Here is a 13,107-nt window from a genome sequence, read left to right as displayed (position 1 = left end):
ACAATTGATGCAACTAAGCGATATCTTAACCAAAAGAACATCCAATCAAAATCCACACAATGTGCCGCGTTAAAAGCCGGCAAGCACCGTCCCAAATTTCATCCAAAAATGGAACTCCCGGCCGCCCCCCTTCCGAGCTCGCAGCGGGTGGAAACATTCGCACAATTTCTAACCTTACTTCGGTCGAAACAAAACCAAAACAAACCCGCCCAAGTCCAGCTGAAATCATCATTTCCGGCTAATTCCACCATTCAGCATTGGCTACCGGTCCGGACTCACCTTAGGACGTGCTAAATTGGGGCAACTAATCAGCTAAAAAATCACACGCGAAAGTTTTTAACGCGGATCGGCACTTTATACGCGAGAAGGAAAGCTAGCCGGACGGCAACAAACGTGGATTCCGCGGCGGAGCCTGTTTTGACGTTTGACAGCGCGTGTCAGCTGTCCCGGGCCGGGAGTTCATTCGACTCGGCGGTTCATTTTAGTTCGGGAAGCTGGGGCTAATTTGAAGAAATATTGAAAGTTTCAGACAAAAATTGATTGTATTGTAATTGTGAATGCTTTGGAATGTTTAAAAATTCATTATAAGCAACATTTTACAGGAAAAACAACTTCATTTACTTGATAGTTTTGTAGAGTCCGGCATGCCCTTGAAAACGGTCGCGTGGTTCATTCCAATCAGAAAGTTCCACTAGCTGGCCATCTGTCGGGGGGTAGCGAAAACGAGTGGTGTTCGCATGATTTCCGCACGTTAGTTGGTGATTTGGAGTTGGAGTTCAAGCTGGAATTTGAAATCTTGACTTTTTTTTGATAAGGTCCTATAAGCAAATGTAAACATTGAGTGTATCCCTTTCACACCTTATGTCAAAGTCCATCGGAGTAAGCGGGATACACTCAATGTTTACATTTGTTTATAGGACCTTATCAAAAAAAAGTCAAGAAATCATCTTTGAGGTGAAATCAAGTTTATCAGCAAATGTGATTCTCAGCGTAAAATTAAACGGTGATTACCACGTCAAATAGAAAAAAGTCGACTTTGAGACTAATGGTTTCAAATTCTTATGAATCTTTCAGAAATTATTTGTAGCTGAATAAGGATTTTTTCGTTCAAAAACTCTATAGAAAACAGTAGAAAATTTCATTCAATTTTTTATGTTGAAAATCGAAATAATATTTTCCCTCAGTTGAAAAATTAGAGCTAATTAGATGACACAGAGAAAAACTAATTTTAAACAAGTTTCAAACTTTAAGATGTTAGCAACCAAGTATAAGGCGAAGTGTAGGAATTTTTTTAAATCGACAAATAGTGAAATAAAGAAATCGGGATTTTTTCTCGCTCAATTCAAGATTGCGGACATTCTAGATCAAATACTCCTAAATATAACCTACAATTTTGCCCAAAACACCTAATCGAGCAGAAAATCCGAAAATCCCTTCTCAAGAAATTTTTTTTTTAATATTCAAATTTTTATTTTGTATGATCAGCCCGCAAAATTGTTTGGATTGTTTAGGAAAACTAATGATGAAAAATTACTTTTTTTATACAGTTTATTTTTTTTTGACAAAATTACATCAAATGAAAATAATCGCAAACACTTTGAAAAAAAGCGAATCTCTTGAAACTCAAGGACGTATTAGACTACGACAAACATACAAACTTGCAAACAAACAAACTTTTTGACAGTTTGGCCACAGTTTGGTTAGGCGGTTTGTCAGCTCTGTTTGTTTGCAGAAACGTCAGCCTGTATAGGGGAAAGTGGGGCAAGTGTAACAAGCTAAGGAAATGCTCGTTATAACCCATCGAAAACGTTAAAAATCTGTCGGATTTTTTTATAATCATCTTATTCCAGGTCTTGACTAAGACTTTGATAGAAGAAGTTTTTAAAAAATCCTGTTTTTAATGTAAAAAATTGATTTAAAAAAAAATGATTTTCCGTACGTTCTTCTCAACTAGTGGGGCAAGACGAACAACCCGTTGGGGCAAGAGGAACAATGCATGAAATAACATGTTAATTTGCTAACAATTGAACTGTTATCACTTAGGTACATCAGATTAGAATGTATTTGAAACGTTTCTTTAATTTTTAGATTAATTAATAATATTTTACTAAAAAATTGATCGTTTATACAAAAACAAATTATTACTTAGATGAAAAAAAGGAAATTTTCATAATATCACTATATTTTGTACGGAATTTTTTTTTATCAATTGTTTATCAGTTTTTAAGTACTTTTATGTATTTATTTCCCAATAAAATATGATGTTGCAGCAATTCGTATTTTTTCCATAATAAAAATCCATATGGTACACTTGCCCCACCTGGACAAGGTTTTTTAAAAGCTCTCAACAAAAATAGCCAAAAGTTAAATCATACTTTATAATAGGTGCAAGTCATTGGTAGGGACACTACTGATCTAGGAAAAATAGCATTTTGATAAAATGAGCCTTAAATCGAACCCTTAGCCTTATTTTGTACTTTCCAAATATTATAAGAAAACAAAGGTTTTGAAAAAAACTTCATTAAATCTCATGCCCCGTGGCGTTTACGTCGTTTTGGCGGTTATGTGGTAGTAGAATCAGCTAATTGCATTGCTAGCAACAATTCCTCATACTGGAAATAATCAAAATTGTAAAAATTACGGCCGTACGAGCGATTGTTCCTCTTGCCCCATATGGTCGTCTTGCCCCATCTTCCCCTACATTTGGCTTTGTTTGCGAGTTTGGCAAAGTGTCAAACACAAAAAAGTGCAGGTTCGTTTGTTTGTCTTAGTCTAATACCTCCTTCAGGTGGACATTGTCCAGGTTACTTAAAGCATCAAGATTTGAACAAAGTTTGTTTCAAATGATTACACCGACGAACAAAATTTCTGCGCAGACTCAACTCGAACTTTGGGATCTCCAGAATCACGTGCAGTTTGATTTTTTTTTTCAAAAATATTTAGACAGGGTCCAATCTCGGGTGAGCTTTTAAAAAACCGTAAGAGCCACCGTGACCTCTGACACTAATTCACGTTTTTCTTCAAATTGAAACTAAATTTAATTTATTTTTAGTTTGGGGCACTTGAAGGACGTGTAGATGAACAATCTCGAGCATTCTTGTAATTGGTTTTTCGTAAGTAGGTCGAATACCGATGCAAAAAAGACTTTGTTTACCAATGGCTCTTACGTCCTTTTGAAAACTAATCCGAGTAATGGGGTTTCTCCAAAGTTTGTATGGAAAATGAGTGCGGAAATAAAATATAACAGATGTTGACATTTTATGTAAAAAATTGCTTTAAATATGTAAGCAGGACTACGCGTTAAGTTAATAAAAATGTACTTAAATATAGTTAAATTTACTGAAAACTGTACTACTGATATTTTCACTAAATGAAAACTTGCTGAAATTTCAGCAAACTTTGACTGCCCCATACAAATTTTAACTGAAGTTCAGCGAAAAACTAACTGAAAATTTCAGTAGTGCAGTTTTCAGTAAATATTAACTGAAAACGAACATCAGAATTTGCTGTGTAGTGTCCCAAAGCCCTATGCCAATTTTTATATACAACGATAGAAAACATGATTAAAAATAAATTGACAAGACAACATTTTTTCGATGGATCAACTATGGTCCCCTTGGAACGAGCTGTCAAGTAGGACCTTTTCTGTCAAGAAGAGCCACGAAGTTATGTTTTAAAATTTATTTAAAGATCCATTTTAAATCCTTTGCGGTAGTACAAAGAGTCATAATGTTCAGAAAAAAGGCTTTATCGTTGTGAACAATAAAACCGCAAATTTAAGCTTAATTTTAGGACCCTATTTTACCCCAAAACACCAAATCGAGTAGAAAATTCCTTCTCTAGATACACATTTCTGAATATTCACATGCTCATTTTGTATGATCAGCCCGCAAAATTGTATGAATGAGTGTTTAGAAAAAAAAAAACAATTATGAAAAATGGCTTCTTTTGACAATGTTTTGTTTTTTTTTTTTACAAAATTTAATCAAATAAAAAAAAAAGCAGCGAAACTCTTGAAACTCAAGGGCGTATTAGACTACGACAAATAAACAAACAAACTCTCAGACAAACAAACTCTTTGACAGTTTGGCAGTTTGCCAATAAATAATAAAAAGTATTTAGTAATTAGGATATAATATTGTATTTAACTTCACTATATTTTATTAAATTTTTTGTTGAAGTCACATCTTACATCGAATATTAATTGAAACTACTATGCGAAAGCTTTTAATTCTTTCTAATTTTACGGTTATTTCCCCCAAAGACTTCCATATCTATAAAACAACAATTCAATACACCCACAACGCTCTTAAATAACAAAAGTTGTCCCTTCACGAGTCCCGAAAACCACTGAAAACGTGAAGTTTATTATCGATCTCAAAGGACTCGCCCAAAGTAGCGGGAATAATCCATTCGGCGTGGTTACTGCCTTTCACAAAATAATAATAGTGAAAAGTTTCGCTTCAGAACGAAAAGGAGCGGAAAAATCTATAAATTAGTTAATCATTTTGACAACAGTAATGATCGCCACCAGAGAGTGAATAATTACTGCTAGAAGGAGAGAGGGGGCACGTGAGCGCAGAAGGCTCGTGTGTATTTGGCAATGAATTTTTATATTTTTCGGTACCGTAAATTGGAGTTGGTTTGAAATTTTGAAACCAACTTAATCGACAATTTTGGAAAAAAAATGTGACATAGTTGTTTCGAAACTATAAAAATAGCTTTTTAACTTAACTGTTCAAACCCTTTTGATTTCAAATGAACCCCACTCTACGGTCCTTATTCCAGGTTTCCTTCCGAACCAGAAATGCAGTTGTTGTGGGCAGATCCCGGTTCCCCGCCCAGGGTCGAAGCGGCTTTTTTTGCCGTGCCGTGCCTGCATACGCGCGTTGTACCCACTCTTTGTTCATTCACAGAATCGGGGACCAGAATCCCGATCCCTTCGATTTCTCCTTTTTTTTTTTGTTTGCGATGATGTCCTCTTCCGAACCGACACCCAGTCCAACTTTTTGTTACATATTAATGCATCTGTCGCTTAATTATATGGTTTCACGGTTTCAGGCTGTTCACGTATATACAATATACATGTTGGCCTCGCGGGATCTATTCCGGCCATCGTGGCCTAAAATCGGCTCAGACGTGTGCGCCATCTATTTAGTCCACTGGCGCGCGATCATCTGTCACAACACTCAAAATAATCCACACGTTGATGCTACCTGAAAAAAACACGTAACTTCGATTTTCCCCTCGCTAGGCTCGTTTTACGTGACACACGTAAAAATAATGTGAAAGTGTACTGGCAAAAAAAAGTTTCCACGTTGATGTTACGTGAAAAGCCTTATGGTATTTTTCCACTAGGGTTTTCCATGTAGTTTTTATGTGTTTTGAAATGTAACTTCAACGGAACTCGAGTGCGCCATTCGGCGAAATTTCTACGTGATTATTTTAGTATGAAAATTGATGGCGCACGGTGAAGAACTGCTGCCGGACTTGTGCTTGCAAAATTTCATCAAAAATAGAACAGACGGTAAGTTTAATTAAGTTTGAATGAATTTATTTATAATTAATTGTATTTTTGTTTTTGCAGCTGCCGAACTCTGGAAGCAGCATATTTTTCCGGTGGCCACTTGAATTCTGGCCTGTTTCAACATAAGCGATTGGTCGTGGACCTAACCAAAAATGTCACGGACATTGCAAACGGCTCGTGGACCTTTGCCGAGTTTGCTCCGGAGGAGTGCGAGGATGCTTTGCGGCCATCCTCTCGTCGGCCTTGGTCAGTGTGGTGAAGAAAGCTGTATCCGGCAAGATCGGTTTGATGCGCGGAATTCGAGAGCTGAACGTGGTCACCCATCTCTCAAACTTCTTCCTTGCCACGCACTACGTAAACCCAAAACGTTCCGACCATCCGAGCACCCGACTAGCTTTGCCTAGTTGTTCACAAATAACCTCTCCCGGGTGATGTGCGGCCACGTCAACGTGGCATAAAAGGCTTTCGTCAACGACGACGAATTCGGAACGGGTTCCCGTGCGGCCACGAAGGGCAGCGGAATCGAAAAGCTGCGCGCGAAGGTCTTCCCGCTCGGTTACATGAGGGACTGGGCCATTTTTTTAAATGTTAGAAATGGAAAATTCAATAAAACATTGATCTGAATTGTAATTGAAACTGCATCTTTATTTTTTTCTTTTGACAAAAAATCCGAAATTAGATCACTTTAGTACTAGAAGGTCACTATAATGTTTACTGTAACAAACATGTAGAAATCATCAATTGATTCATTTAACTTTTACGTGTGAAGCACGTAGAAACGACGTGAAATGATCTCGCCAAGCAAATTCCGTTTCTACTAGGGCCGCCTCGTAGAAGTTACGTGAAAACTTTAGTGGAAAAATACCACATAACTTTTCACGTAACTTCAACATGAATATTTTTTTGAGTGAAGATTGTTGGCCGGCGGCGGCGCGTGGAACAGACCCTCCCTTTAAGATTTTAACATGTTATACAGTCGACTCTCTCTTTGTCAATATCCAAGGGACCGTCGAGGAAGAGAAGCATCAGTTTGCAGAACGATGCAAGATGAAGACTCGATTGAAAATAGTTTTTCCTGATACCGTAAACTGGGGTGACATTGATAGGATTTCAAATTATTTTTGGAATATTTTCCAACTGGAAAGGGGTTTCTCAAGATTATTATTTAAAAAAACACTTTTTTTTTTGAAAAAAACTTCGTTAAAAAAATCCTAGTTTTTCTTGTTAAAATAAGATTTAAGGTGTTAAAACTTTATTTTTACGTAAAATGTACCATAATCAATGTTAATATTTAGTTAACTAAGTTTATAAGCTTTTTAACAAAATACTTATATATTGATTAAGGTAAAATTGTTAAAAAGTCAGAATTTTGGCAGAAATTCTTTAAAACTTGTTTTGTTTATAAAATTATCTATTTATATTGCATTTTAAACTGAATTCGAAGCTCGAATCAAAAGTATTCAAATTGTATATGAAATTTGTTCTACTGAAAAGACATTTAATTTGAAGTTTTTTTTTTTAATTAGTTTTTATAATCACATAACATTTATTATTTACAAACTTATTTTATTTCATTGAGAAAATCATGACAAGGTCGTAGAAGGTGTCCTTCACTTTTGGAACAATGACTGTCAATTATGGTTCTGAATACAGGAATAAATCACGATATTTAAAATGCTACTACAAACAATACAAAGAAAACCATTTTTTGATTAAAACATTCTGAATCAAGATTTGAATGTTTTTCTAAAATAAACATGGCCGCCAAATGGCCGATATGGAATGATGCCTTCCAGAGCCTTAATGTACTTTTGATCATAATTTCTATTTTGCGAGACCATTTCTCATCATTTTGTTGGCACACACATCCACACGCAAGATGAGAGCTTAACTGCTTAACGAAAGTCGCCATCAATATTTTTTCAAAGTGCTTAAGATATAAAATTGCTTCCAACTACCGGCAATATGTTCTTTTGAATATTAGTTAGTCACTCAATTGAAAAATAATACCGAAACATGTAAATAATTAACAAGCGCCATCAAAAAAACAAACGCGCTAAGCCTTTTGACGTTTAAATTTTGACTACCCATTCCAATCGAAGGCTGAAGAAAACCGAGCAAGAAGCGAAGGCAAATAAAGAACAGAGGGTGCCCACCAACACCACCAGCAGCGCCTGTTGGAGTGAGCCAGTGATGCCAGGAAATTTTCTCTGTAAATGCTACTTTTCGTGAGCGTTCGCTTAAAATTTCAACAATTTTGGCAGCACTAAGCAGACCCAAAGGAGCGCTGGAAGAAAAAAAGAACTAAGCTGAAAATAGAAAAATTGGCGTGGCTTAATGCATTCTCGTCTGATTAGAATACATTTGTGAATTTTTTTTTAAATGCTTGTAAAAGGAATGGCATAACTTTTAATAAAAGTGAAAATAAACAGAAATGTTCACTAAAAGTTGCTCTACTCGTTGGTGTACTTGTTTTAGTAAATTTTAAGGAACACTCCAGATTATCCAGCATCATTCAAACATCCGCTTATTAGGCTTAAAATGGGTATATTTCCCCTATGCACTTTGAAGGGACTGAAAATTTCATCGGTAGTTGGAGCAATATTGAAATCGGGAATAGATGTGTTTTTTAGTCCCCTCAACAATATAAAAAAATATGAAAATTACGAAATATTTATTTTGGAATTTTAACTTTTATTCAACTGACTCTTAAAACGAACGTACCAAAATATACCATATCGATCAGAAAATTTCTTCGTATCCATTTTTTATGACCAGCCCCCAAAATTGAATGGAGACTTATATGGAAACACTAATGACAAAGTTTCATCAAAGTATAAAATACCAAAGAAAAGTCGAGGCGTCTCCTAAATTTTCCAACAAAAGTTAAAATCATCATGAGTTTTGCATTTTAGACTCTGCGTTCTCAATTATTCAAATCTGCTAGAAAATAACACAGTTCTCAGTTACATTCAAATGATCAATTACGCTCAGAAAATGTAACTCATCCTACATTGCATTGCATTGCAGTCTGCCTTGTAATGGCATTCATCAAATGCAATCGCCGCGGTATTATAGATTAAAATGCAACAAATCGTGAATCGCGCGGGCTCGATTGCTCCCTGCCGAATGGCCAGCCATCATCGACTCATGCAACCCGCTTATCATCCGGCGATTATCAACCACCGTCGTCGCGCCTTCGTTCCGTGGTCTCGATTCTAAATGAGCCCGGCGGGCACGATCTGGAGGCCTCATTAGACATTCATGGCAGCAGGCAACCGCCAACGGTCATGCTAAAAATATTATTTTTAATGAGCTTTTCGACGAAATCTAATCACGCGTGCGATCTTTGCTTGCGCGCCCTTCTCAAAAACAACAACACGAGCACACTTTGAAAAGGGCGTATTGGGCGTCATTATTGGGCGCGCGCACACGTCGGCCTCCTCCTCCCTCTTGGGTGTGAGAGCATATTTCAGAGGGGCTGAACTGAGGAAACTCCCACCCGGGTCCACCCACAATGACAGTGTCATGGCTTCGAGCGGATTTTTCGGAGGTTTTGAATGTTTGATCCAAGCCGGAAGGCATTATCTTGAAGTGAGTAATTTTAACTACATATTATTATTATTATGTTATCAATGAAAAAAGTAGAAAAAATATTACACAAATTCTTCAAAAAATAGGTCGTTTTTCATAATTTATTCCATTCCATCAAATCGTACTCTTTTAAACTTGGATATATTTTCGATGCGATTCATTATTTAAAAAAATATAATCGCAACTATCTGGAGCAACATTTGAAAAGGGAGTATAACAATTTTGACAGCTGGAACTACAGTGGACTCTCTCGTTGTCGAGGTCGGGAAGTATCAAATTATAGAACGAAAAATCAAAGCATGCGTCTTGAAGGGACTGAAAAATTTATTGACAGCTGGAGCAATATTGATATCGAGAAGATCAACACCCAGAGAGTTGACTGTAATTCGCAAATTGTCAGACTTCAAGAATTTTTTCACAAAATTTTATGTGTTAAATGATAACTGCCCTCCCCAGCTATTTAACATGGTTTTTTACAAAACAACTGTGCCGAGCTGTCAAAATGCTTATCCGCCCGTTTTAAATGATGCTCCAAAAATAATCTTTTTCGCTTGCGAATTTTTTTCACCCGTTAAAAAGAGAGGAGGAGAAACACGCAAAAGAAAATCGCTCTCAAACTTTTCAAAGAAAATCAATCAGTAGAAGATTTTTGTGAATCTTATTGTAAACATTACTTGAATTATTTTATTTTATTTCGTTCACATAGGTTCATTTTTCATCTTCGAAAAGTGACTGGTCATTTTTCGACATGTGACGTACCGTTCCGCCGAATAATACAAATGAAGTTGTTGTTGTTGTTGTTGATTTTATTAGGGGAACTTTAACCCTATGGGTCATTCGCTCCCGTAAATGATGATTTTATAGTTTCATTTTACTAATCTCTAGTGCGCGAGAGAGGAAAACCATGTTCCCTACCGATTTTTATGAGCGTTAATTTGATGAAGATTTTGCTCTCACTGATGAGGACTATCCAGGAAAATAGGTACACGGATTTGTTTTTGTAGATTTCAAAAATTTCAAATTAACAAAAAATTGGATTTCCCAAAATCTATAACTATTATTTTTGATTTTTTTGTATGTTTAAGGGGACAAAAACCCGCATCTTCTTACGGCCCATTATTTTATTTTTTTGAAAAAAATATAAATCCTACCCAAACAATATTTTTGACAATATTTTGTAATGTAAAACCGAATTTGCAAAAATAAAAGTACCGTAAACCGAAGTCACTTTGACAGGATTTAAATTAGTTTTTTAAAATTATTATTCAACCGGTAATACTTTTCCCATGATTTAAAATTATAAAACATGTAGTGGGCTGAGTTACACAATGTCCATGTACGAACCGAGGTGACTTTGATAGTATTTGTGTTTCTTACAAATTTTGAAATAATTACGTCAAATTGATCAATAATTAGTTTTCTTTTAATGTTTTATTTTTGAAAAATTCGATTTTTTTTAATATAATTTAAATATTTATTTAAAGATTAGGCTCGCACAAATTTTATTTAAATTTTTTGTCACCCCCCCCCCTTCTTTAAGGCCCGAAAAATCAGGAAGCAAAATTTTTTTTTCAAAAAACTAAAAAATTTCAATGGAAATTTATGTGCTATCTGCTGAAATTGAATTAAAATGCTTTCCCCTGCGTTTATAATCATTTTTAGCATGTTTGGATTGATTTAAACATCTTTTGAATATGTGAAAATTTTCGATGTTTTGTATCCCAAAAAGTTTTTTTTCGCTATTTTTTTGCTTTCGTCAAATGTTACTTTTTTGAAAACTAATGATTGCAAATCAACTAAACTAGTGTAAAATGCAAAAAAATATATTTTTTTTTGCCCCTCGCTCGACCCCTGCCAGAGCCGAGGGACAAAAACTTTAAAAAATATTTGCATCGGACTTAACTAAATTGAAATATTTAAATTTGAGGTTCCAAAATTCCAAGTTTCATCGAAATTCATTCAAAATTGTATTTTTCATATGAATAATAAAAAAATTGCAATCAAAATCCATTTAAATTTATAATTTTTCATGGAAACCCAATATATGACCAAAAATCGATTTTTCGACACTTTGGGTCAATTCTGAGAGCAGATTCAGATTCAGCGGGCAAAAATTCATGGAAAACATATATTTGGATTTTTTTTGAATTTCGTTAGGGTGGTCCCATATGGTTTTCCCTTGAAAATAAGACATTTTCAAATGAAGATATCTTGTGTTTAAAAAAAACACCCCTGAGATTTTTTCAGCGTTTGTAGTGCTGAATCTCCTCTTTCAAATGCAACCTGGCGCTTAAAATTTGGCTTGGGCCTTTTCGAGATATTTAAGTTTTTAATTTGCATCTTTTTTACCTTAAAATGGCTGTAACTTTTGACCCTTAAGTCCAAATTGACTTGTCAAAAAATAAAAATGTTTGCTTTTCAGAGCTCTTGAAGTGCTCCGAATATCACTTTTCTCTAAAACTTAACCCTGAATTGCCACGTTAAAAAAACTGATTTTTGAAGGTTTGCTCAGATGCTTTCTATAAATTTGGTCGTAGAAGGCATAGGTTACGAGATAAAATTTTGGTGTCTTGGACTAAGTTGCTTGGTTTGGCAAGCCAAACAACTTTTTAGAAGACGAAAAAATTTCCAAAAATACTCCTGAAAAATTAGATTTTTAAAATCACCCTAATAATGAACCACCCTAATTTCCAACCAAACCAAAAGTTACCCCTTTCCATTTGCAACAACTCTTCTGAAGACACCAAAGCTCCAAAACTTCACCATTTTTCGGAAAATCCATTTTCCACTTAATTTTGCGATCTAGACCACTGTGCATTGCACACAGTTTTTACAGTTTTGGTTGTTTATCTCATATTTGAAATCGAGACATTCTAAGAAGATCCAATATTCAAGCATTGAGAACTGTGCGAATAGTGTCCTTTTTATAAATAAAGTTCACAACATAGCTCGATTACGTCAAACAAACAAAATCTCCCCCTAAACAAGCTACCTCTTCAACTAGAGGTACTCGATTCAACAGCCTTTCCACCAATCCGAATTGCCTTCGGGGCCTCTTTCTGGGGGGTTGGTCTGTGGCCACCACTTTTCAACACCACCACCATCAATCCAGAGATTGGAATCGCCTGAACAGCCCCAATTTGGCTACCTGAAGTGGGCTTGTTCGTGGAGAGAGAGAGGAAAAGCCTTCGGGGATGGCTCTTCAGCGCCATAGAAGCATAAAAAATCAGTCAAGAAAAAAAGGAGATCCCCTTCCCAAAAGAGCGCGATATACTCTCTCTCAGATCTTTGCAGGCTTTAGGACCGTGGTTTGGTTATAGTTAGGGTTAGTGAAGATATTTTTGATGCAAGCCACTAAGTTTATTTTGCATAACAATTTTGCACCTGAAAGTTAGCTCAATTAAAAAAAACATCAAACAAATACAACCAACTGTTAAAGCTGAACAAACAATAGGGTAGAGACAGTGAGCAAAAGAGCAACGCTCTCAATCTGCACGCGTTTTTCACAGTTTACTTTCCTGAGCAAATGGGTGCAACTTGAAGTAAATTTGACGTTAAAATTATTTTTATGATATAAAAGATTTTTTAAATTTGTCTTAATTAGATTTTAAATAATTTTAAATTTATTTTTTGTTTCAGAACAAACCATTCCACCCTTAAATTTCGCTACTATCCTTAAAACTTAATGTGATAAACCAAAGAAAAGAAAACAAAAGAAGCTTAAAATCCCTCTCAAAATCAATGGTGGCTTCCCCCCAGCAAACAAAAACTCGTTTTCTCCGCAAACAACAACGCTGCCACCACACTATGCTCTGAGAGGCAGAGAGAAACTCACCTGTGTGTGCTAGCAGTAGTGGGGAGGTTGCTGGTGTTGGTTGGGGCCGCGGAAGTGGAACGGGCCTTGACTCCGCCCCTGCAATTCGCGGAACCTGCTTTTGAGCTTGTTTCTCGTCGCGACGAGACCCGATCTGTATTTTAATTTTATT

At 35.8% G+C, this 13,107-nt stretch overlaps 1 protein-coding gene across 1 annotated transcript in view; it reads right to left on the bottom strand.

Annotated features, from left to right (window-relative positions):
- LOC120414540 (obg-like ATPase 1) overlaps positions 1 to 436 on the bottom strand; it is a 50,865-nt gene extending 50,429 nt beyond the window's left edge. Inside the window, exon 1 of the mRNA XM_039575754.2 lies at positions 280 to 436. The gene's annotated coding sequence lies outside the window, so the exon portion shown is untranslated. The remainder of the gene's footprint in view (positions 1 to 279) is intronic.
- Between the last annotated feature and the right edge of the window lie 12,671 nt (positions 437 to 13,107).

This window comes from Culex pipiens, chromosome 1 (genome assembly GCF_016801865.2).
Source record: "Culex pipiens pallens isolate TS chromosome 1, TS_CPP_V2, whole genome shotgun sequence".
NCBI classification, from domain to species: domain Eukaryota; kingdom Metazoa; phylum Arthropoda; class Insecta; order Diptera; family Culicidae; genus Culex; species Culex pipiens.
This window is presented reverse-complemented; position numbering and strand designations above follow the sequence as displayed.